Source organism: Ursus americanus, chromosome X, assembly GCF_024610735.1.
Source record: "Ursus americanus isolate L20-20 chromosome X, mUrsAme1.1.p, whole genome shotgun sequence".
NCBI lineage: Eukaryota > Metazoa > Chordata > Mammalia > Carnivora > Ursidae > Ursus > Ursus americanus.
The window spans coordinates 42880246-42903574 of NC_142164.1; the positions used below are offsets into that span (position 1 = coordinate 42880246).

Consider the following 23329-nt stretch of genomic DNA (forward strand, 5'->3'; position numbering starts at 1 on the left):
GATGTCACCTCTGTTGAGAATGCATGATGTAATTAGGGCAAAAGCTGGAATCCCATTCTTTCTTCATCCATCTCTGGATCCGTACTAGAAAATCAATCACATCTAGATTCCTAGCCTTGACAGGCCACCCACGGAGTCACACCCAGTGTTTATGGAGCACTGCTTCTGTACGTACTCCTGAGAAGACCTGTAGACCTCCGACCTCATCCCTCTCTGAGAGAATACTTCCTTCTCTGTGTCCTAAAAGGCCCTTTCCTCCCTACAAGGTACAAGCAGCCCAATCATTTCTAAAAATTGAAGTTTTCACAAAGGATGAAAGAAACACAGGCTTCAGACAGCTTCTGCTTCCAATCTCCTCTCCAACCTCCCCTGAAGTAGGGGAAGAGGCACCAATCCTGGCTCCCTGCAGCAGCGAGGGTAAACACCAGGAGAACAGAGATTAACCACCTCAACAGAACATGTCCTGATACCTTTGCTGAAACTTGCCACCAGCAGCTAACAGTGCCCAGACTGCCAGTTCCCATCCCTGACTCTGGCAGTGGGCATGGGGAGCAATCTCTTTGTCAGAGATTGCTTAGGAGCATGTGCTTTGGAGTAACATACATCTATGATGAGAGAATAGTGATACCTCAATAGCAGGGCTGTTGTGAAATTAAATCCTACCACTAGCATGAAGAACCTGGATCTGGAACCCTCTAAATAATCTGTCCCATAAATAGTAGCTATCTTTCCTCTTTGAATCAGGGAATTCATGTGGTCCTGAACTTCCCTGTCAACCAGGGCCCCTTAACCAGATTGTACCTCAGAATCACTTTGGGGATCCTTTTCTAAACCCTCATACAAATTTCCCTTGTTGGTAAAAATAAAACTTCTGTATTAAGGCCATTCAAATCATTAAGCCATAGTAATAAGGACCTCAGAAAATGAACATGCTTATTTGATAGATTCATAGGCTCCTCTCCTAGGGTTGCCAAATTTAGCAAATAATGTACAGGATGCCCAGTTGAACTTGAATTTCAGATAAACAAAGTGACATTGCATGTGAAATACTTACACTAAAAATTATTTGTTAGTTATCTATAATTCAAATTTAACTTGGTGTCCTGATTTTATCTGGCAACCGTACACAAGTAAGACTCTGTGGGGGAGAACCAAGGTGTCCCAGTGAACAGCTCCAGCTGAATCCCCAGCAACAATGAACACCACGTGAGTGATTGGATGTCCTAGCTGAGTGCAGCCTCCAGATGACTGCAGCCCCAGGTGACAAATATCACACGGAGCAGAAAACAACCTAGCTGAGCCCAGTCAGCCCACAGAATCCTGAGGGACAAAAATTCGCTATTGGCGGTGTTTGTTAAACATAAATGGATATCCAAAACACGTATTTTTGGTGAACTCTCTTTTTTGTGGTCTGTAATCATTGGATAAGACAGGGATTTGCTTATTCTTGAAAGTTTGGTAGGACTTAGTTATAATTTTGGCTATGGCTAGTGTGTGAGTTTAAGTGTGGGTATAGATTTTGAACATTTCCTCAATTCCTTCTTGAAAGGATTTCCAACAAAAATTTTCATGATATATGATTTTCATCCTATTCTTGGAATTTAGAATTCATTCCAATCCCCTTCTACAAGAACAGACTCCCCTGCAATCATGTTTGTCAAGGAAATGATAGGGTAGTGCTTCAAGCTGCTCCCTGAGACACATGGAAAACCCTACCTCAGAAGGTGACTTGGTGAGTACGTAATTAGAACAAGGACTATTTAGTCATTTCAAGGAGTTTTCTCAAAGAAACTGTCCTGAAATACTTTTTCCTGCTATAGAGATAGCCTTGCAAGGAAGCCACTCTTCTTGAATACAAATAGAACTCCTTCTTCAGACAGCAGATACATATGCCTTGCAGCCCTTGACCTTTTTGACTGTCCCTGTGCAGCACTGCTGGATAGTAATGTTTGCCCAATTCTGCGGTTCATTAATAGGAAGCATAATTCCCTTATGGCAAATCTAAGCCAAATTCTCCAATATCATTTTTATAAAAAATAAAGTAGATATACTTTTCTCCTTATTCTTTTTTTTTTCATATTTTTTAGGGTGGTTTAGAACCCAGATGTGGAGAAGGGGGTGTGTTTTGGGGATCCCTTAAAGGCCCAAACATTTTGGAACAATACCATAAGAACACTTGGGGAGACAACAAGACACAGAAAAGGGGAGAAGTGCTAGGAGTCTATTTTTAGATCCATCCCTGGGGGCAGAGGAAAACATGTGCTCCATAAGGGCAGCTTGCTACAAGAGTCTTGAAGGGAGTGGGCTTGGGCTGTGCAACCCATTTGTCCCTCCAACCTCATTAATCAGGTAAGTGATTCTCTTGAGACGGAAGCGAGCGTGTTTGGTTATAGATGTCCCTACACCTGGAAGAAAATATGGGAAATGGAGGATAAGAATTCTCCAGGAAAAAACAATGCATGGTACAACTGACTAGGTGTCTGCCTACTAACTGACTCTAATAGTTTAGGCCTGCCTCCCTGAAATTACTGTGATTTCTGAAATGCCATTATTCGCATTTGTATCCAGATCATTCAGTCACATTATCATAGACAATCTTTCAGTTTTCTGCCACAGATGGCTAACCGCTTAACATGGCCCTGATTTTCACGTTCACCCTCCAAGGTCTAGCTTATCTTCAAGAACCCTAGGATATCTCCCTGGGGGCTCTGTGTACTGATAATACTCCCCCAGTGTTTCTTCAAAAGAAGCAAAATTCTTGAAGAGAGGAATATGTTTTGTTCCATCAACAACGGAAGAGGTCCATGAATTGCTCGAGTCCCAGTCTGGTGCCTCTAATTACTATTTTTTCTCACGTTGTGGCCTGAAGAGTCAGGTGCTAGCTTGCAACTATGCGCGAGGCGGTGGAAGAGTGTGTAGAAGCAACGCAGGTGTGGAAGACCAGCCCACGCTTCGCGGTTGCCATAGAAACCTGACGTCAATATGGCGACCGTGACGACTTTTTAATAGAGACAGAAGGGCCCTCGATAGAAGAGCAGGGTTCCACCTTCAGGTGTTTGGGACTCTGTTGAAGGTGTGGGTCCCCGCGGTGGGGGCTGAACCGCCATGCGGTGTGAGGAGACAAAGGGATCCAGATCCAAGCTGATTCTTCCCCGCGTTGGGAGTCGGTGCCACGGCTGTCTCGTAGGTAAAACCATTGGGATCTCGCCCAGCCCCAGTTAGCGTGGGTCCTGCTCGAGGGGATCCTGGAGATGCTTTCCTTTAAAGACAGGGGCGCGGGAGGCAAGACAAATAACGACCCTGAGCCCCAGCTTTCCCGTTTGTAAAATGGGGATGAGAATGATTCACCCACAGGATTGCTGAGAACAGTGATAAACAGGAGCAAGCCCATGGCCCCGTGGTTACTGTGGGATCATGAATGTCTTTATGAATTCAGGCCACTTCTTATTGCTTTTAAGCTTTGTTGTTGGAGGATAAACTAGGAAAGGAGGATAAACTAGGAAAGGAGGAGAAAAAGACTCTGTGAGAAGCCCATTGAAACGTGGTTGTTATGAACATGATGCAGTTTTTATCAGTGTCATTGCCACTAACCCAGTGCCTGGCATGGTGCTGGGCACATACTTAGGCCAGTAAATCATAGAGATTGCTGGATCTGTCTCTCCCTGTGCAGCTCTTCATCCAACTCATAGCAGGTGCTTGAAGAAGGCAGATTCTGAGGATCTGTGTCCTGATGGCTGCTGAAGCTTCTACTCCAGATTCAAGGGCAGCAGTCCTCAGGAGACTGCAACACTTCACTCTCCTGGTGGAAATTGATGCCTGGTTCAAGTGAGTGCATAGATCTGAACAAAAGCATGATGTGGAATAGCTCTTGTGAGGTTCACAAACTAGTCTAAAAATAGAAAGCTATTTTGATCTCATCATGGCAGAAGAGGTTTAGCAGGTGGAATTTTATTCCTTCTGTGTCTACATGCTGTGTAGTAACTCTTGAGGTTCATTTTAGAGAAGTTTTTGCTGAAAAATAATTGTCTAGTTGGTGAAGGAAGTTGGTCTTTTTTTTTTTCAAATTTTTACTTAAATTCTAGTTGTTAACATGTAGTATTGATTTCAGGAGTAGAATTTAGTGATTCATCACTTAGAAACAACACCCAGTGCTCATCACAACAAGTGCCCTCCTTAATATCCTTCACCCATATAGCTCATCCCTCACCCACCTCCCTCCAGCAACCCTCAGTTTGTTCTCTACCATTAAGAGTCTCTTATGGTTTGCTTCCCTCTCTTTTTTTTCCCCTTCCTTTATGCTCATCTGTTTTGTTTCTTAAATTCCACATGTGAGTGAAATCATATGGTATATGTCTTTTTCTCACTGACTTATTTCACTTAGCATAATACACTGTAGCTCCATCCATGTCATTGCAAATGGCAAGATTTCATTCTTTTTGATGGCTGTGTAATATCCCATTGTGTATATATGCCACATCTTCTTTATCCATTCATCAGTTGATGGACACTTGGGTTATTTCCATAGTTTGGCTATTGTTGATAATGCTGCTCTAAACACTGGGGTGCATGTACACCTTTGAATCCATATTTTTGTATCTGTTGGATAATTACTTAGTAGGGCAATTGCTGGATCTCAGCAGGGTAGTTCGATTTTTAACTTTTTGAGGAACTTCCATACTGTTTTCCAGAGTGGCTGCACCAGTTTGCATTCCCACCAACAGTGTAAGAGGGTTTCCCTTTCTCTGCATCCTTGCCAACATTTGTTGTTTCCTGTGTTGTTAATTTTAGCCATTCTGGCTGGGGTGAAGTGATAGCTCATTGTAGTTTTGATTTGCATTTTTCTGATGATGAGTGATGTTGAGCATCTTTTCATATGTGTGTTGGCCATCTGGATGTCTTCTTTGGAAAAATGTCTATTCATGTCTTCTGCCCATTTCTTAACTGGATTATTTATTTTTGGGGTATCGCATTTGATAAGTTCTTTATCAATTTTGGATACTAACCCTTTATCTGATATGTCATTTGCAAATATCTTCTTCCATTCACCAGGCTGCCTTTTAGTTTTGTTGATTGTTTCCTTCACTTTAGCTTTTTATCTTGATAAAGTCCTAATAGTTCATTTTTGCTCTTGTTTCCCTTGCCTCCTGAGACTGTCTAGTAAGAAGTTGCTATAGCCAAGGTCAAAGAGGTTGCTGCCTGTGTTCTCCTCTAGGATTTTGATAGTTCCCTGTCTCACATTTAGGTCTTTCATCCATTTTGAACGTATTTTTGTGTATGGTGTAAGAAAGTGGTCCATTTTGATTCTTCTGCATGCAGCTGTCTAGTTTTCCCAACACCATTTGTTGAGGGGACTTTTTTCCATTGGATATTCTTTTCTGCTTTGTCGAAGATTGACCATATAATTGTAGGTGGAAGTTGGTCTTTAACATGCATTTGCAATAAATATACACATATTTTTCTCATCATATAAATAATTGGCAATTCCCATGTACCTCATAGATGGGTGTGGAAATGTGCAGTTGTTAGATCTTTATAGCAATTTGACATCGTAATATAGATTTTTTCCCCCCTGGTGACTATAGTTTTTTTTCCCATTATATAATGACATTTTTTAAGGGACCAGAAACCAGAAATTTTCCAAGTGTTATTTTAAAATGGCAGGGACTACGGGGCGCCTGGGTGGCTCAGTCGTTAAGCATCTGCCTTCAGCTCGGGTCATGATCTTGGGGTCTTGGGATCGAGCCCCGCATTGGGCTCCCTGCTGGGTGGAAGCCTGCTTCTCCCTCTCTCACTCCCCCTGCTTGTGTTCCCTCTCTCGCTGTGTCTCTCTCTGTCAAATAAATAAAAAAAATCTTTAAAAAAAATAAAATGTCAGTGACTAGAATGTAATATTTTATTTTTTTGTGTTTTGTTTTTGAGAGAGAGAGTGTGAACAGGGGGAGGGGCAGTGAAGGAGAGAAAGAATCTTAAGCAGGCTATACTTCTAGGGTGGCTTGATCTCACAACCCTGAGATCATGACCTGAGCTGAAATCAAGAGTTGTATGCTTGTTTCTGAATATATCAGATTTTTTTTAAAGTGCCTCTAAATGAAAGAGAAACAAGTACAGTTAACAGTTACTTGATGAGTCTCCCTGAAATGCTTTTGTTATGCTCACTAGGAATTCAGAAACTAAGTATAAAAGATGATTTTATAAATTCTTTCACAATTCCCTGTCTCAACAAAATTGAAAAAGAACCTATAATGATTACAGATTATTGAAAGTAATTTTGATAACATATTGCTGTTGTCTTTGGTATCCAATTCAGAATAAATTCAAGTGATTGTAAGAGATTGGTATTAAAAATAAATTCCTTTAAAAAAAAAGAGTTGTATGCTTAACAGACTGAGCCACCCAGGTGCCCCTGTTTTGTTTTTTAAGTAGGCTCCAAACCCAATGTGGGGCTTGAATTCACCACCCTAAGATCAAGAATTGCATGCTCCACCAACTGAGCCAGCCGGGAGCCCCTAGAACTTAATATTTTAAAAATTATTTGTTACCGTAGAGTTTGCCCTATTATAATGATACACAGCCATGCAATGTTCCCTAAAATAACCAGTTACTTTTAGATATTATTATGATCATTTTCTTAATATATATTTTTTTCCGTATTTTGGGAGGAAATGGACATCAACTTTCCCTAAATATTTGGATATATTTCATTGAAAATGATTTTTTCTGCTTTGGTTCTATGTACCATGGACCAATTTGAAAAGACATAGTGTAGATCTGTTAATACTGTAAGAACATAATGGCGGGAATCTTTCATCTAATTAATTGAATCACAGAATTATGAATATATAAATATTCTACAAATAATTCAGGTATGATTAACATGCAATATACATACATATTTAAAGTTTTTGCTTTAATAAGTTTCAATATGTATGCACCTGTAAATCTAATACTTCCATCAAGATAATGAGCATATCCATCACCTTAAAAAGCTTCTTCATACCCCTTTGTAGTGCCCCATCCACCTCTCTCCAGTATTTCTGTCCTTGTTACTCTACCCCATTCCCAGGCAACCACTGATCTTCTGTCACTATGGATTAGTTTTTTTTCCCCTATAATTTTATGGAATCATATATCGTGTATTCTTTTTTGCCAATCTTCTTTCCTTCAACCTAATTATTTCTAGATTTATCCATTTGTTACATGTGTTAATATTTCCTTCTTTTTTGTTGCCTAATATTCTGCTTTATGGATATACCACAATTTGTTCTGTCTGTTCACCTGGTAATGGATATTTGGTATTTTCAATCTTATAAATAAAGCTGCTATGAATATTTGGGTATAGTAAGTCTTTGCTTGGACATATGTTTTCTTTCTCTAATACTGAGGTGTATTTACTTAAAGAATTTGTAAAATTAACTTCGTAAGAGTGCTAAACTTTTCCCAGCGTGGTTGCCCAGTGTTACATCGTCACCAGTAGTGTATGAGAGTTCATCCTCCACAACTCTATCAGGACTTGGTATGGTTTCTGTTTTTATTTTAGCCATTTTCAGAGGGGTGTAGTGAGATTACAGTTCCCTAATGACTAATGATGTTCAACATCTTTTCATTTGCTTATTTATTATTTGACTTTTTTTTTTAAGCAATTTATTTCATTGCTTATTTATTATTTGACTTTTGTATTCCTTCTTTGGTGGAACATCTTTTCAAATCTTTTGCCCACTTATTTATTGGAATGTCTGTTTTCTTATTGACTTTGCAAGGTTTTTTATTATGGGTACAAGTCCTTTATCAGATATTAGATTTGCAAATATTTTCTTGCAGTCAGAAGCTTGTCTTATAATTCTCTCAATAGTGTCTTTGAAAGAACAGGAGTTCTTTTTTGAAGATTTTGAAGATGTCTAGTTTTTAATTTTTCATTTATGGTTTTGATTGTGCTTTTGATGTCATATGTAGGAAATCTTCACCTAACCTAAGACCACAAGAATTTTTATAGTTTTATAGTTTTAGCTCTTGTACTTTTGTTAGTGATTCATTTTGAGTTGACTTTTGCATATGGTATAATATATGGATCACAGTTTATGTTTGTATATATGGATACATACTTGTCCCAGAACTATTTGTTGAAAAGACTATCCTTTCTTCTAGAATTGCCTTTGTAGTTTTGTCGAAAACAGGTTATATATATAAGTGTGGGTATTTTGTTCCTTTGTTCCTTTGATATACATTTCTACCTTTGTCCCAATATCACACTATATTGATGACTGTAGATTCATAATGAGTCTTGAAATAAGGTAGTGCTTATTTTCCAATTTTCTTCTTTTTCAACATAATTTTCATAGTCTAGGCCCTTTGCATTTCCACATGACTTTTAGGAAAAGCCTGTCAATTTCTTCAAAAAAAATATATGCTAGGATTTTTTAGAATTGCATTGAATCTATAGATCACCATGGGGAGAATAGACATTTTAACAATACTGAGTCTTCTGACCCCTGAAGATGATGTGTTCCTTCTTTATTTAGACTTTTTTAAATTTGTCTCAGCAATGTTTTACACTGTTCAGGGTGTAGTCCTTACACATCTATGGACATAGCTGTGCTACATAGATTATGTCTGTGTAGTTCATGCTTTCTGATACTGTTGTCAGTGGCAGTATTTTTTTTAAAGATTTTATTCATTTATTTGACAGAGAGAGACAGCCAGCGAGAGAGGGAACACAAGCAGGGGGAGTGGGAGAGGAAGAAGCAGGCTCCCAGTGGAGGAGCCTGATGTGGGGCTCGATCCCGGAACGCCAGGATCACGCCCTGAGCCGAAGGCAGACACTTAACCACTGCGCTACCCAGGCACAGTGGCAGTATTTTTTAAACCAATTTTGCCTATGCCCTCATCCATCTCCCCTCTGGCAACCACCAGTTTTTTTCTTTGGATTTATGGGTCTGTTTCTGCTTCTTTTGTTTGTTTGTTCATTTGTTTTTTATATTCCACATATAAGTGAAATCATACAGTATTTGTCTTTCTCTGACTTATTTCGCTTAGCATAGTGCTCTGTAGGTCCATCCATGTTTTGACAAACGGCAAGATCTCATTCTTTTTTATGGCCAAGTAATATTCCATTGAGTGTGTGTTTGTGTGTGTGTGTGTGTGTGTATGTGTGTTTCTGTATACCACATATTCTTTATCCATTCATCTATCAATGGACACTTAGGTTGCTTTCATACCTTGGCTATTGTAAGTAATGCTGCAGTAAACATAGGGATATATATCTTTTCGAATTAGGATTTTCATTCAGGAGTATAAATACCCAGTAGAGGAATTACTGGATTTTATGGCAGATCTGTTTTTAATTTTTTGAGGATCCTTCATACAATTTTCCACAGTGGCTGCGCTAATTTACATTCCGACCAACAGTGCACAAAGGTTCGTTTTTCTCCATATCCTTGTCAACACTTGTTATTTCTTGTCTTTTTGATACTAGGCATTCTGATGGATGTGAGGTGATACCGCATTGTGGTTTTGATTTGCATTTTCCTGACGATTAATAATTTTTTTTCTTAAAGATTTTATTTATTTGGGAGAGAGAGAGAATAAGAGAGAGCACGAGTGGGGAGGAGAGGGAGAAACAGGCTCCCCACGAGCAGGGAGCCCGACGTAGGGCTTGATCCCAGGACCCTGGGATCATGACCTGAGCCGAAGGCAGACGCTTAACCGACTGAGCCACCCAGGCGCACCTGATGTTTAATGATTTTAAGTATCTTTTGATGTGTCTGTTGGTCGTCGGTATGTCTTCTTTGGAAAAATGTCTTTTCAGGTCCTCTGCCTGTTTTTTAATTGAATTATTTGTTTTTGTTTTTGCTGTTGAGTTATATAAGTTCTTTATATATTTTGGATATTAACCCCTTATCAGATATATCATTTGCAAATATCTCCTTCCATTCAGTTGATTGTCTCAATGGTAATTTTTTTTTAAAGATTTTGTTTATTTGAGAAAGAGAGTGAGAGAGAGCGCAAGAAAAGCACAAGCCAGGGGGAGGAGCAGAGGGAGAAGAAGAAGCAGACTCCCTGCTGAGCAGGGAGCCAAACATGGGTGTCTTGCTGCCAGGACCCCAGGATCATGACCTGAGCTGAAGGCAGATGCTTAACGGACTGAGCCACCTAGGCGCTCCTCAATGGTAATATTTTTTTTTTAAGATTTATTTATTTATTTATTCGACAGAGATAGAGACAGCCAGCGAGAGAGGGAGCACAAGCAGGAGGAGTGGGAGAGGAAGAAGCAGGCTCATAGCAGAGGAGCCTGATGTGGAGCTCGATCCCATAACGCCAGGATCACGCCCTGAGCCGAAGGCAGACGCTTAACCGCTGTGCCACCCAGGTGCCCCCAATGGTAATATTTTTTTAAAGATTTTATTTATTTATTTGTCAGAGAGAGAGAGCACAAGCAGGGGGGAGCAGCAGGCAGAGGGAGAGGCAGGCTCCCCGCTGAGCGAGGAGCCCAATGCAGGACTTGATCCCTGGACTGGGTTCATGACCTGAGCCGAAGGCGGATGTTTAACCGACTGAGCCACCCAGGGACCCCAATGGTAATATTTTTATTATACTTTTTAAGTATTATATTTTCACTACACCGTCAGTAGCCAAGTGTTGCCAGGAATCTTTTCAGTTGAAAGCACAAGTTACTCTGGGATGGAAAAGATACTTGGTGCTTAACACATGTATTAGTCAGGGTTCTCCAGAGGAACGGAACCAATAGCATATTTATATATAGACAGAGATTTATTTTAATGAATTGACTCATGAGATTGTGGAGGCTTGGCGGGTTCAAAATCTGATAGGGGAGGCTGGCAGGCTGTAGACTCCGGAATGAGTTACAGTTGGAGTCTGAAGGCTGTCTGCTAGAGAAACATGAGATGCTGATGTTGTGGATAAATTCCAAAGGCAAGTCTCCTGGCAGAATTCCCTCTGGCTCATGGGAGATCAGCCCTTTATGCTATTCAGGCCTTCACGTGATTGAATGAGGACCACCCACCTTTATGACTGGCTGCTTTACTGAAAGACTACCCATTTAAATGTGTATCTCATTCAAAAGTAGTCTTACAGAACCAACCAGAATAATGTTTGATCAAATATTTGGTCATTGGGACCTTGTGAAGTTGATGCATAAAATTTATCGCCACAATATTTATTTGCCTAGATTTCCATATTAGCTTTTAGATATTATTGACAAAGTACTTAAACTAGGGAGAATAATGTTCCAGAGAAAATTCTATAGGTCATTTCCAGAAAAATAGTCACTAAAATGAAATAGATTAGTAGCGTTCAACCTTATATATGTGGTTAAAATTGAATTGTGGAGTTTTCCTTCTTAATCCCCAAATAAATCCACCTCGATGAATTCCTGGGTTCTTGGGTAGTGAGAAGAGGGAGAGAGTATGTATAACACCGTGTGTGTGTGTGTGTGTGTGTGTGTGTGTGTGTGTGTGTGTGTGTGTGTTGTTGAAGCTGGAAGGAAAATTTCTTGTGAGGAATATGTGTGGTGAGTTATTGTGAGCTGTGCCAGTCCTCCTCAGTTCCTAGCACATGTTAGGAGACAAATCAGGATGGCTGCTATATGTTTTTTCCCAGGTTTCCTTGGCCAGCATGGTTACCATGGTGACTCAGTGACTGCTGTGGGACTTGGTATAGCCTGAAAATCCATTTATGATTCTTGTCTGAATCACTCATTACTATGATAGCTATGAAGTGTTGCTTTTATAATTGTTATTCCTTTTAGAATTATTAATTGATATTCAAATGTTGGCTAGAGCTTCCCACTCTCCCCTATGGTTTATTTATTTATTCATCCATTTATTTAACTACTATGACTCATAGATTCCTATTTTGCTGAAAGGGTTACCACCTAACATTATAATTATTTATTTTGTTGGTCACATTGTCACAAAATTGGCCAGTGTTTGCCCCTTCAGGTTGGCTTCTGTGTCCATTTGTCACCTTCCTAGAATTCTTTGAGCATGGACTTTGTTCTGTGAGCTTGAATACCTCCCAGTCTGTAGAAAAGAAGTAATGGTGTCCCTCAGAGCATTGCTTTGAGGATTTAAAGAAAAAAAGTCTGAAAATAACAGTGTATAGCATGGGACATCTAGTAGGCCCTCAAAATGTTAGTTTCCCATTCTAATTTTTGCCTCCTTTATTCTGTCAACGTAATGCCTCTGACATGAACATTCTATCATGACTACCAGAGAGAGAATACTTGGACATGGAACAGCAAGCAGGCATGAGCCCACATTTCCATGATGTGAGAGTTTCAGTGTCACTGCTGTGTGCAGAAGGGGGCTGTGGGATGGAGCTGGGAAAGAGCACAGCGTCAACTGCACAGGTTCCAGTGACCTGAGTGGGGACAGGCAAGCACATGCTCATCCATTTCCCCTGTGTTTCCTGTGCTTTCCCTTCCTCTCACTTTCCTCTCTGTTCCATGTGCTGTCTGTCAGGTGTTGTCAGCCTGATCCACCCATTATTAAATTTCCAATCCATCTTTTAACTCAGGTTTTTGTTGCTTCTTAAGGATAATTGCCTAGATTTACATTTTTTAAAAAAGATTTTATTTGTTTATTTGAGAGAGAGAGGGGGAGGGAGAGAGAGAGCGAGAGCACAGCACGGGGAACAGCAGGCAGAGGGAGAGGGAGAAGCAGTCTCGCCAAGCAGGGAGCCCTGCGGTGCTCCATCCCAGGACCCTGGGATCATGACCTGAGCCAGAGGCAGACGCTTAATGACCGAGCCACCCAGGCACCCTACCTTTCTTTAACAGATGTAAGGAGTGATGTTTTAATTCTAATTTCTTCTGCATTTATTAGTTAGAATCCTTCTATAAAACAAACTTCCTCTCAACAACTACATGGTTACACTGAGGTATGGTCCACCCAGAAGGCAAGAATGAATGTTTACTTCTTTTGCACTATTTCCGCTTTTTAAAATAATGAGTTGTTTCCCTTGGATCCTCCAAAGATGAAGTGTGGGTTTGTTTTGTGTGTTTTTTGTTTTTCTTTAAGAGTGTCATCATGAGCTCTAGATGTTTATATACTTGAGGCTGTAATCTGCAGCTATTAATGTATTTGATGTTCAGTTGGTCTATCTTAGGCCTGTGGGAGTCCCTTTGGGTTGGCTTTTGTGTCTTTGATATGCTTTCTGGTATGAGCTGTTTGGTCCAGGGTCATCTGGTACAATCCCTACTCAGCCCCGGCATCAGCTGTTTCTTCAGGGAAGCCTGGTTCTTTTAGGGGGAAATATTTTTTTAGAGGATTCAGTCTGGAAACTAGAGACGGTCGTTGCTACTGGGTCTGTCACTGCTGATTGTCCTTTTTACTACCTGGAGCCTGTAAATATGTATTATATTTTTTGTGGGAATGTACATCATTTTCTTCCATCCGGGGCTTATAGGTTCCTCTGTCGCCTTACAGGTAATCATTTTTATCAGTTGGGTTTTAACCTTCCAATTTTAAAACATATACTAATTTACAATATATGTATATTAGTTTTCTCTCCTGCTCATTTGTAAAAGGTGGCATATTCTACACCAGTGCTCTGTAATGAAAATGTCTGCAGAAGTGAAAATGTATCTGTGCTATCCAGCTTGGGAGTCAGTAGCTACATGTGGGTGTTCGGCATCTAAAATGTGGCTACTGCAACTGAGGGACTGAATTTTTTTTTAAAGATTTCATTTATTTATTTGACAGAGAGAGAGACAGCCAGAGAGAGGGAACACAAGCAGGGGGAGTGGGAGAGGAAGAAGCAGGCTCCCAGCGGAGGAGTCTGATGCAGGGCTCGATCCCAGAAGGCTGGGGTCACGCCCTGAGCCGAAGGCAGACACTTAATGACTGAGCCACCCAGGCGCCCCTGAATTTTTTATTTCATTTAATATAACTACTTTAAATTTAGGGGCTGCTGGGTAGCTCCGTTGGTTAAATGTCTGACTCTTGGTTTTGGCTCTGGTCATGATCTCAGGGTCCTGGGATCAAACCCCAGGTCCAGTGGGGAGTCTGTTTCCCTTCTCTCTTTCCCTCTGCCCCACCCCCTGCTCTTGCTCTTTCTCTCTAAAATAAATAAATCCAAAAAAAAAAACTTAAATCGTCCCATGTGTCTGTGACTATCGTTTTGGACAGAAACAGCTCTATACATTTTTCTGTACCTCGCTTTTTTCACGAAACAATGTAGTCAAAGCAGTGCAGAGAGGGAGTCCTCATTGCTTTTCTTTTTTTTCTCATTGCTTTTCAAGCTGCCTAGGATGCCAGGATGTAGATGTGCCATAGCTTCTTCATCCAGCCCCCTATTGGTGGACAGCTGTCTTGTTTCTAGTTTTCTATTGCTATGAATTTTTCTTTAAGGAATGACCTTGTACTTGTACCTTTTCATTTTTTGTATTATTTCTTTAGGATAGATTCTTAAAAGAGAGATTACTGGTTCCAAGAGGAAATAGAAATGTAATTTTACTAGATAGCATCAAATCTCATCCACAGGGTTTGAACCATTTCATATTACTTTCAGTGATGCATGGGAATGCTGATTTCCTCACAGACTGTCTAATTGGTGAGAAGTAGTTTTTTTTTTTCCTTTGAATGTCTTATCATGAGTTAGGCTGAGCAATTTTTACATGTTTTTTTTTAAAGATTCTATCCATTTATTTGACACAGAGAGAGAACACAAGCAGGGGGAGCGGCTGGCAAAGGGAGAGGGAGGAGCAGGCCTCCCGCCGAGCAGGGAGCTGGAGGTGGGGTGGGGCACGATCCCAGGATCCCAGGATCATGACCCCAATCCAAGGCAGACACTTAACTGAATGAGCCACCCAGGAGCCCCAATTTTTACATGTTTAAGGCACTTTTTTGTGTGTGTGTGTGAAATACTTGTTTGTATGTATTGCCCCTTTTTCTTTCCTGGTGTTTTTTGGGGGCATTTTTGCCTTCATTTTTTTCATTACTCTGTATATTATGGATATAACCATTTGTGATGTAAGTTGTAAATATTTTTCCCAATTTGGAGTTTTTCATTTTGCTTTGCTTATTTATTTATTTTTGTTTCTGCCATGTAATTTTTAAATGAAATCAAATACATCACTCTTTCCCTAATTGCTTCTAGATTTTTAGGCATAGCTGGAAAAGTTTCCTCCACCTCTAGGTTATAGAGGAATTTGAGTGGGTGTGCTTCTGTGGACAGGAGAGAGATGAGAGAAGTGGATCATATTGGGGTATCAGTCAGGCATAGGAGGAACAGTTGGCGAGGTGACCATATTGTAAGAAATCTGTGAAAACCATGTCACTAAGTCAGGAGAATTAGATGGTGAGGTCAAGATCCTGGTCTTGGGCTTGTGTTTGAGAACTCAGTCTCCCTTCTTTCTTCTGTAGGTGTGAGTCCAGACCCACACAACTGGGAGACGAAGTCTTTAATGAAGCGGAAATTCCATGCCACCTTGGATGGATCCCTCACAGGTCTAAATGAGAGGACCACCCTCCTAGTGATAAGGAGAAACACAAAATCATTTCCAAAATCTTCCACATAACTTGGCCACAGACTAAAGAGAAAGTAAAACCTTTAGTTGGCAACCATGAGAGAACTAAGACTGAAACCATACAATTGTTACCTTGTCTTTCACTCTCTTTCTAGGAATGAGGGCTCCTCAGGAGAAGGTCATTGCCTCTTAGTGCTATTCAAGACGATGGATGTGTGTGTCACAAGCTGCCTCAGTTTCCCAGGGTATAGCCTCTCCCTGCTCAACCTCCTTATTTCCTGCTTAGATGCTGGGTTTCCATTTTGACTCAGGGTCAAGGTTGAGTAAAGTTGCTTGGAATGGAGTCTTTTTAAGGTCATACCTCACCATCCCTGGATCAGACACTAATATTCATCTTGTAGCCTGTGGATATTTCTAGATCTCCAGTCTAGATATCAAGAGAAGGAAGATGTGGATGCAGATGTGTATTGGCTGGACAGTGCCTATCACATAGCAGACATCTGCTTCACATTTGATAAACAGGAGATGTAGATATAGAGGCATAAGTAGGATATTAAATGATGGATATGTCCTTTCATTGTTTTTATATAAATGTTTTTCAAGGAGCATTGGGAGCACACCACAGTGACTGATTTTGTAATCTGCTGTGAAGAAAACATTTTGTTTCTGTTTCTAAAAATTATGACTTTTCATTGGGAAAGAAAAACCTGTAGAAAATGAAGAAAGATGCCTCTCAGTAGATGCGTGTGACCCTGTAGCATGTCATCTGTAAAATGGGCAAGTTGGTACTTACCTCGCAGAGCTGCTGTGAGGAGAAATGAACAAACCAACAGCAAGTATCTGACATGTAATACTGTAAAACTTTGGCACATATGTGTGTAATGTCTCCTGTGTTCTCTCCCCAACAGAGGAGATGACTTTACCATGAACAACTCATAGAGACCACTGGGATTTGAGGGAACAGGAAAGCAAATATATATGTTATGAGTATATATCCGGTATGTATTCTTTCTCAGAGTTTCTAAAATAGACACACCCATTTCCTCACTTTACAAGCTGTAGGATGTCTAACAGAATCAGCAGACAGAATACTATTTTCAGTCATTTTTTTTTATCAGCTATGTTTAGTCTTAGAGTTCCCAGGCTCCAGCTAGCCCAGAATATTGTCAGGTGTCTTCTGAACCTGAAACATCTTCCCTTTTCCCAGGCCTAATTTTCTGGCTTTTATTCACACTGTTACTCATCTAGACCTGTACATCTGGAACCTGATCTGGGCCATCCTGGTGAGAGATGACAATGACTGCAGGGAGTTCATTTTCTTGTGTCCAGACTAACATCTGCATCCCTATGTTTATTGAGGGATCCATCCCATTTTGAACTTGAGCTGATTTGTATTACACATCCTGGGCTGTATATATTTTCCTTTCCTTTTACTATTTTCATTGCACAAGGAAGGTGCTTTAGAGTTTTTTTTAATCCACGTGTGCTGGTTGCCCTGGGCCCTGGGCTGAAAGAGCCTGTGACCAAACTTCCCCCTGAATCCTGCTTTGAAGCATCTCCCTTCTCCCTGTGGGCTGAGAGCAGTGGGCCATCTCATGTTCCCTCCCACATTCCCTCCACTGCAGGTTCCCTGCTTGGCTAACTGGGAGGTTAGGCCCATGAGCCTGCTTTCAGTTCAACAGGCTTTATTTGGAGGGAAGAGAAAGAAGCATGTTGTGAAACTACTTTCCTCCCATGACCTTTACTAAGTCCTGGGAAGTGGAGACATCAGAGGACTTCTCCAGTGTAAGATTTATTTGAGCACCATGCTTGCCCTTCCCCTAGGCATCTGTAGCGTCCATGACACTGTCATGTAGATTCAAAAATTAGTTCTGAGACCACCTAGTACATAATTCCCTTGGTTTAGTGATGTTACCATTCTGATGCTGAGCCACTTTCTGTGGGGAGGTCTAGGGATATTTATTCATTCTTTTTATTTTTTGACTTTCAAAACCAGGACACTTTTATGGGAGTTTAAAAATGGATACTGCTCAAAAGGAAAAAAAATCATTAAATACCCTTGAAAGTCTATTTCCCATGGATAAGCACTGTGATCATTTGTATATTTTTTTCAGAAATTTTACTATACATGTATAATCATGCATTTTTAAGATTAGCAATGACATGACCATCTACTTAAAGCTTTGTGAATTACTTTTTTATGATGAATACCATATTATTAAAGTCAGTTCGAGCCAATCAGTATAAGCCCACATAATAATAAAAGTGACCCTAAAATCTCTAATGATCTATTCTGGCATGATAATAATGATAAAAAAGGTCAATATTATTACTGACTCCCTTTGTGCCCCATACTGTTGCACGTGATAAACCTATACTTACTCGATCATCACCACAGCCTATGAGGAAGAGCCACTGTTGCTTGACTTTAAATATCAGGAAACTGAGGCGAAGTGAGGGCAGGGCTAGCAAGTCAGACCAAGATTTGAACAGATTCTGTGTGGCTGCTGAGGCCCTACATTTAACCAGTGTGCATTGACCCTCAATCTCACTGTTGATTACATTTAAAGGGCCATTGAAGTCACACTACATGCCATATACTCTAGGCAGGTTTTCTTTTTCTTTTTTTTTTTATTAAGTTCAATTAGCCAACATGTAGTACATCATTAGTTTTTGATGTAGTGTTCAACGATTCATTAGTTGCATAATACCCAGTGCTCATCAGATCACGTGCCCTCCTTAATTAGGCAAGTTTTCTTATTTACTCATTGGGACAGCTCTGTGACAAAGGTCTGGTGAGTCCCATTTCATAGGTGACCAAGCTTAGACTGACAGAGCCTACCTAAGTCATCTCTCTAGAGAAGTGGCAGGATGGGAATGAGGTTCCATTCTCTGCCCTCCCTAGAGGACACAGAGCAGCCTCGCTTTCAGAAGATGGGCTTCCAGGGCTGGAGAACTGATTGGATCAGCTCCCGTACAATTGTGGCAGGTACTCACTAAGCAACCCCTCTGGTTGATGAAGATAACAGAGGAGATGAAATCTCACCCTTTGTGCTAAGAGACCTGGGTATCGGGCCACATGTGTTGGCTGATCCTTGAAGTGCTGACTTAGGCTTGGGGCAGAAGCACAGATCAGACAGGTGATCTAAAGGGAAGGAAAGCAATATGTACAGAGCTATTTTAAGCAAATGCATTTTATATTTAATTTCCTTTAATCGTAACAGCTATCCAAAATATACATTATTCAAATCAGGGTACTGACTTTAAGGGAATTTAAATAAACTAGGGAAACAATTTATTTTCTTAGGATCAACAGCTAACTGTGGTATTATTTTAAAGTTTTTCACTTTTTGTCTTGAATCCTCCTGGGCTTTGAATGACTTAAACCCCAGGGGCTGCCTTACATGTGTTACTTAATTTTCAGAATTGTGAGCTACATAGTTTTTGTCACAATATTATTGAAATTTAAAACATGATAAATGGAGAATGTACTGAGAATTGTGTGAAAACAAGGGAGAAATCATTTGCAAAGTACAACTCATCTGCTGGATTAGTATCCATAGTTTGGGAAACACACATAGTAACAAACAAAAACTGGCTTATAATTTAAACAGCAAATTCATATAAAATTATAAATGATTAATAAACATGTCAAAATATGCCCAAACCACAAGCATTAATAATATGCAAGTATAAAAGCTTAGATTCATATTGAATGGAAAATATAATATGCAAAAGATGAGAAATGTGATTCCTTTTTTGGAAAAGACTGCACACGTGTGTGTGTGTGTGTGTGTGTGTGTGTGTGTGTGTGTGTGTAAGCATCTATTTTCATGTACCCTTCACCTACAGGGACGCATCTGGAGAGGAGGCACCATTCTATGACAACAGACCCCTTTGAGTCAGGCAGCTGGTGAGAAATGCAGGACAATTTCAATTTATAAATGTACTTTCATACGTTTGAAATATTGTGTTCAGGAAAAAAGTATTTTGATGACAATTTGAAAGCAAATATACTTATAAACAGATTCAGAAAAGTATTGTACACATGTATTCGTTACTTTGGAAAAACATTCATTTTATTAAATTATTTAGAAAAACAAGGTAGGAAAAGGTAGAATTGAAAGTGTTTCTCCCCATATGTGTGTGTGTTTATATGTCTCTCTAGCTCTATCACCCCAAATACTCACATTCACAAGTGCATCTTTATCTTCAGTTCAAACCAAGGCTGGACAGCCAATCTCAGGTTTAGACAGCCCAGAAAATGATGGTGATACAGCTGGGTGGCCGCTAGAGGGTTAAAAAAATTCCATTAAACTCTGGCTGAAACCATTACACCGAGATCCAGACTTCCATCCCTTCCTTCCCCTTGCCGAGCCCCCAGGTTTGAGACTCTCAGAGCTGACATCTGGACCTGGCTACCTGGTGGCATCCATCTCCATTTTTCTTTTTTAAGGAAAGGAGTGCATTTAGCAAAGGGGAAGAAATATAAGATGGTTTGTTTACTAAGACATACCAATTCTGTTTGGAAAATTCATATGAATACTAAAGCAATTCCATCCACAGTTTACCCTAAATCTACTTTGTGTTCATTGATCTATTTCTTCCCTCCTCAGTGTGGCTTGACATGTCCATTCTGTAGAGGGTCTTTTCCAGAGAGCAGGGCAGGCATTCACCCTCCATTAGCCTATCATTGTACAGGCTGCCAGGCCTTCTCCCACCCCCTGTTGTCTGTCCGTGACACAGTACACAGCTGTGCAGACCCTGCCCAGAGGCCCCATCCTCACAGTTTCCTCCCTCCTTCCCCAGCCGCCACTTCGCGCACTGCCCCCTGCCAAGGCACGCTACTGCCACCTAGGTTTCATCGTCTGCAGGCCCCGAAGTATATGTTTTTAGAATCTTTTACATCCATCAGTTTCTCAGAATTAGAATCATTCCGAACATGGATTCAAAGGCTGTATTTTAAATGAGGGTATTGTGTTTTTTTGCTCCTAGCTGACCTTTCTTTGTAGAGAAGTTTAATGATGGTGGTGAGTTGGTGCCATCTTGTGACAAAACCTGCACTGCAGCTTGAACTTCGCGGAGCAGGAAGGTAGAAGGAGGGGCTGTGGCCCAAACCAACCAGACAGAGCCTTCTGGAAATCTGGGTGGAAAGGGGACATTTCCAAGGTATGGGGGTACTGAGGACCTTTGGACAGAAAGTGTAGCCTCCTGTGTTAAAGAAAAAGCTCTATATGAGTGGAGGTAAAAGATCCTTTTAATTTTTATTTTATTGGCCCATGAATTGACAGAAAGATTAATGTAACAATAGAAAATAGTGACATAGGCCCAGTTACATTTAAAAAATTAGAATATGACTAAAGCAGCATTTCAAATCTGTGGAGATACAGGACGATTAAGAAGTGATACCGAGACAGCTAGATAACTTTATAAGGTTAAAAAATAAATAGGGGCCCATTTCTCTATCTTGAAATAGTAGGATAAATTCCAAATGATTCTGAATGAAATGTAAAAAAAATCCGTATGAGTATTAGAAGAAAACATAGGTGAATTATTCTATAGCCTGAGTGGAGGAAAGTTTCCTCAATATAAATCAATATCCAGGAGCATTAAGGAAAAAGATCCATATATTTGACAACATAAAAATAACAATGACAACTCTGCGTGGCAAAAATATGCTAGCCAAGTAAAGACACTGGAAGAAAACTTTGCAGCTAACATCTTTAGCAAAGCATTGATATCCCTCCTGTATAAATGCTTATCAATATGGAGGCATGAAAAGACAACAGCCCTGTCAAAGACATGTAAGAAATTAACAGTTAACAGAAAAAAAATTGTCTTTAAGCGTATGAAAAGTCTGCAGCTTGCTTTAAGAGAGGTGCAATTAAAACTATACTAAGATATTGTTTCTTAACTATTAGATTGACAAAGATCCAAATGTTTGTCAGTGTACTCAGTTGGTGAGAATGTGGAAAAACTTGTCCTTTCACTCCCTGCTCACAGGGGTGCAAAATGGTATAATCACTGGAGTAGACTTAATAGTGGTCCCCAAAGATACTAGGCGCTAATCCCTGGAACCTATAAATGTTGCTTATATGGAAAAGGTTCTTTGCAGATGTGATTAAGTTGATGCTTTTAGTATAATAATAAATATAGATACAGCTATTCACACTGGCACTATTTGAATAGCAAAAGAATAGGAACAACCTAATGGGGGGGGGGGTTATCCTGGATTATCAAAATCGGCCCTAGATGCAAACCCAAGTGTCTTCATAAGAGAGAGACAGAGGGAGAGTTGACACAGACAGAAGAAGGGAAGGCAGTGTGATGAAGGATGCGGAGGTTGGAGTCATGAAGACACAGCCGGAGAATGTTGGTAGATGTCAAAAGCTGTAAGAGGCAGGGAAGCTTCCCCGGAGTCTCCAGGAGTGAAGCACTGCTAATACCTTGATTTTGGCCCCATAAAACAAATTTTGGACTTTTAGCCTCCAAAACTGTGAGAGAATATTTCTGTTTAATGATGCTGAGTATGTGGTAATTTTTTGCAGTAACCATAGGGAACTAATATAATCATTACGGTGGGGAATTTGAAAATATCTTGCAATTTTATATGTGGCCTTACTTTTTGACTCAAAAATCCTATTTCCAGAACTATCCTAAAGATATACTGGTAATGACACAAAACGATTTTTGATATAGATATAATAATAAATATAGATACAGATATTCACTCTGGTGCTATTTGAATAGCAGAAAATGGGAACAAATTAAATATTCATCAGTTGTGTAATGGATGAATAAACTATCACACAGTCACACAAAGTGTACACTAAGTATGGTGTAAAGAAGACTGATGAAAAATCTCCACATAGGGCTGTGGAGGAATCTCCAGAATATAATGTTAAGTGAAAAAGTCAGTGTAAAGATGTAAATAGCATGGTACTTTTTATCTAGGAAAGGGGAAATGCCAAAATTAAAATGTTTTACTTCAATTAAAAGTAAAAGGACTTCTCTTTTCAGGACCGGAAGGAGTAGATACACTTCTCTCTGTTACTCCTTTTAGGTGCAGCTGAAATCTTTGAATATTATATGGGCAACAAATACAAGACTCTGAAAGGTGGAGAGGAAAAAGGCAGACTGACTCGGGACTTTGGGACCCAAGTAATGACACACAGTGAATTCTCTTGGTTGTATTTTGCCTCATATACGCCAGACCGGGTGCTGGAGGAGTAGGGAACCAAAAAAAAAAAATAATAATAATAATAATGCCAACAGGAAAAAACAAGAAGAACCCCCAAAAAATCTTTTCTCTGGACAAAGAACCAGAGAAAGGAAACCTAGCAAGAAAGGAAGTGTTTAGACAATAACTTCTCTAACACCACAGAATGAAGCATAACCTCCACCATGCCAGCTAAGGCTGAGTGGGGAGCATGAATTCCGTGCCCACATGATTGTAATTAGGCACCCATCCTTACCCTTGGGGGATATGAGAAGACAGCATGTAGAACAATGACTTTATCCCAACGTGGGGGAAATGAGCACCGCTTCACATGGTGTTAGTGGAGACCATGTGGGAGCCTACCTTCCGCCCACACTCAGTGGTAATTAGGCCCCTTCTTCTCTTCTCTTGGAAGTTTCATGACCATCCAATGAGGAGGAGACCTCCTCCCCTCCACAGTGTCAGGGGGACCACATGGAAGACAGTAAGGAGGTATCTTCCCCACCTGCCAGGGTGGTATCAGTGGAGGCCTGGTGGGGTGTGAAATCCTGCTTCTACCAAGCAGTAACAAGGCACCTCTTCCCTTCCACTCCCATGTGCACCCACTTCCCCCATGTCAGTGGAGG

The 23329-nt window shown here is 40.3% G+C and overlaps 1 long non-coding RNA gene across 12 annotated transcripts in view; it reads left to right on the forward strand.

The window, feature by feature from the left end:
- Nucleotides 1–2982: 2982 nt before the first annotated feature.
- The window catches only part of LOC123780474 (uncharacterized), a 61919-nt gene continuing 41572 nt past the window's right edge, over nucleotides 2983–23329 (forward strand). For 3 of the 12 annotated variants that reach the window (XR_006776425.2, XR_015723468.1, XR_015723473.1), the window contains exons 1-4: nucleotides 2983–3187; nucleotides 3671–3825; nucleotides 10208–10375; nucleotides 15381–22645. This is a non-coding gene — a long non-coding RNA (uncharacterized LOC123780474). The remainder of the gene's footprint in view (nucleotides 3188–3670; nucleotides 3826–10207; nucleotides 10376–15380; nucleotides 22646–23329) is intronic. The other 9 variants (XR_015723466.1, XR_015723467.1, XR_015723469.1 and 6 more) reach the window with 9 other exon arrangements.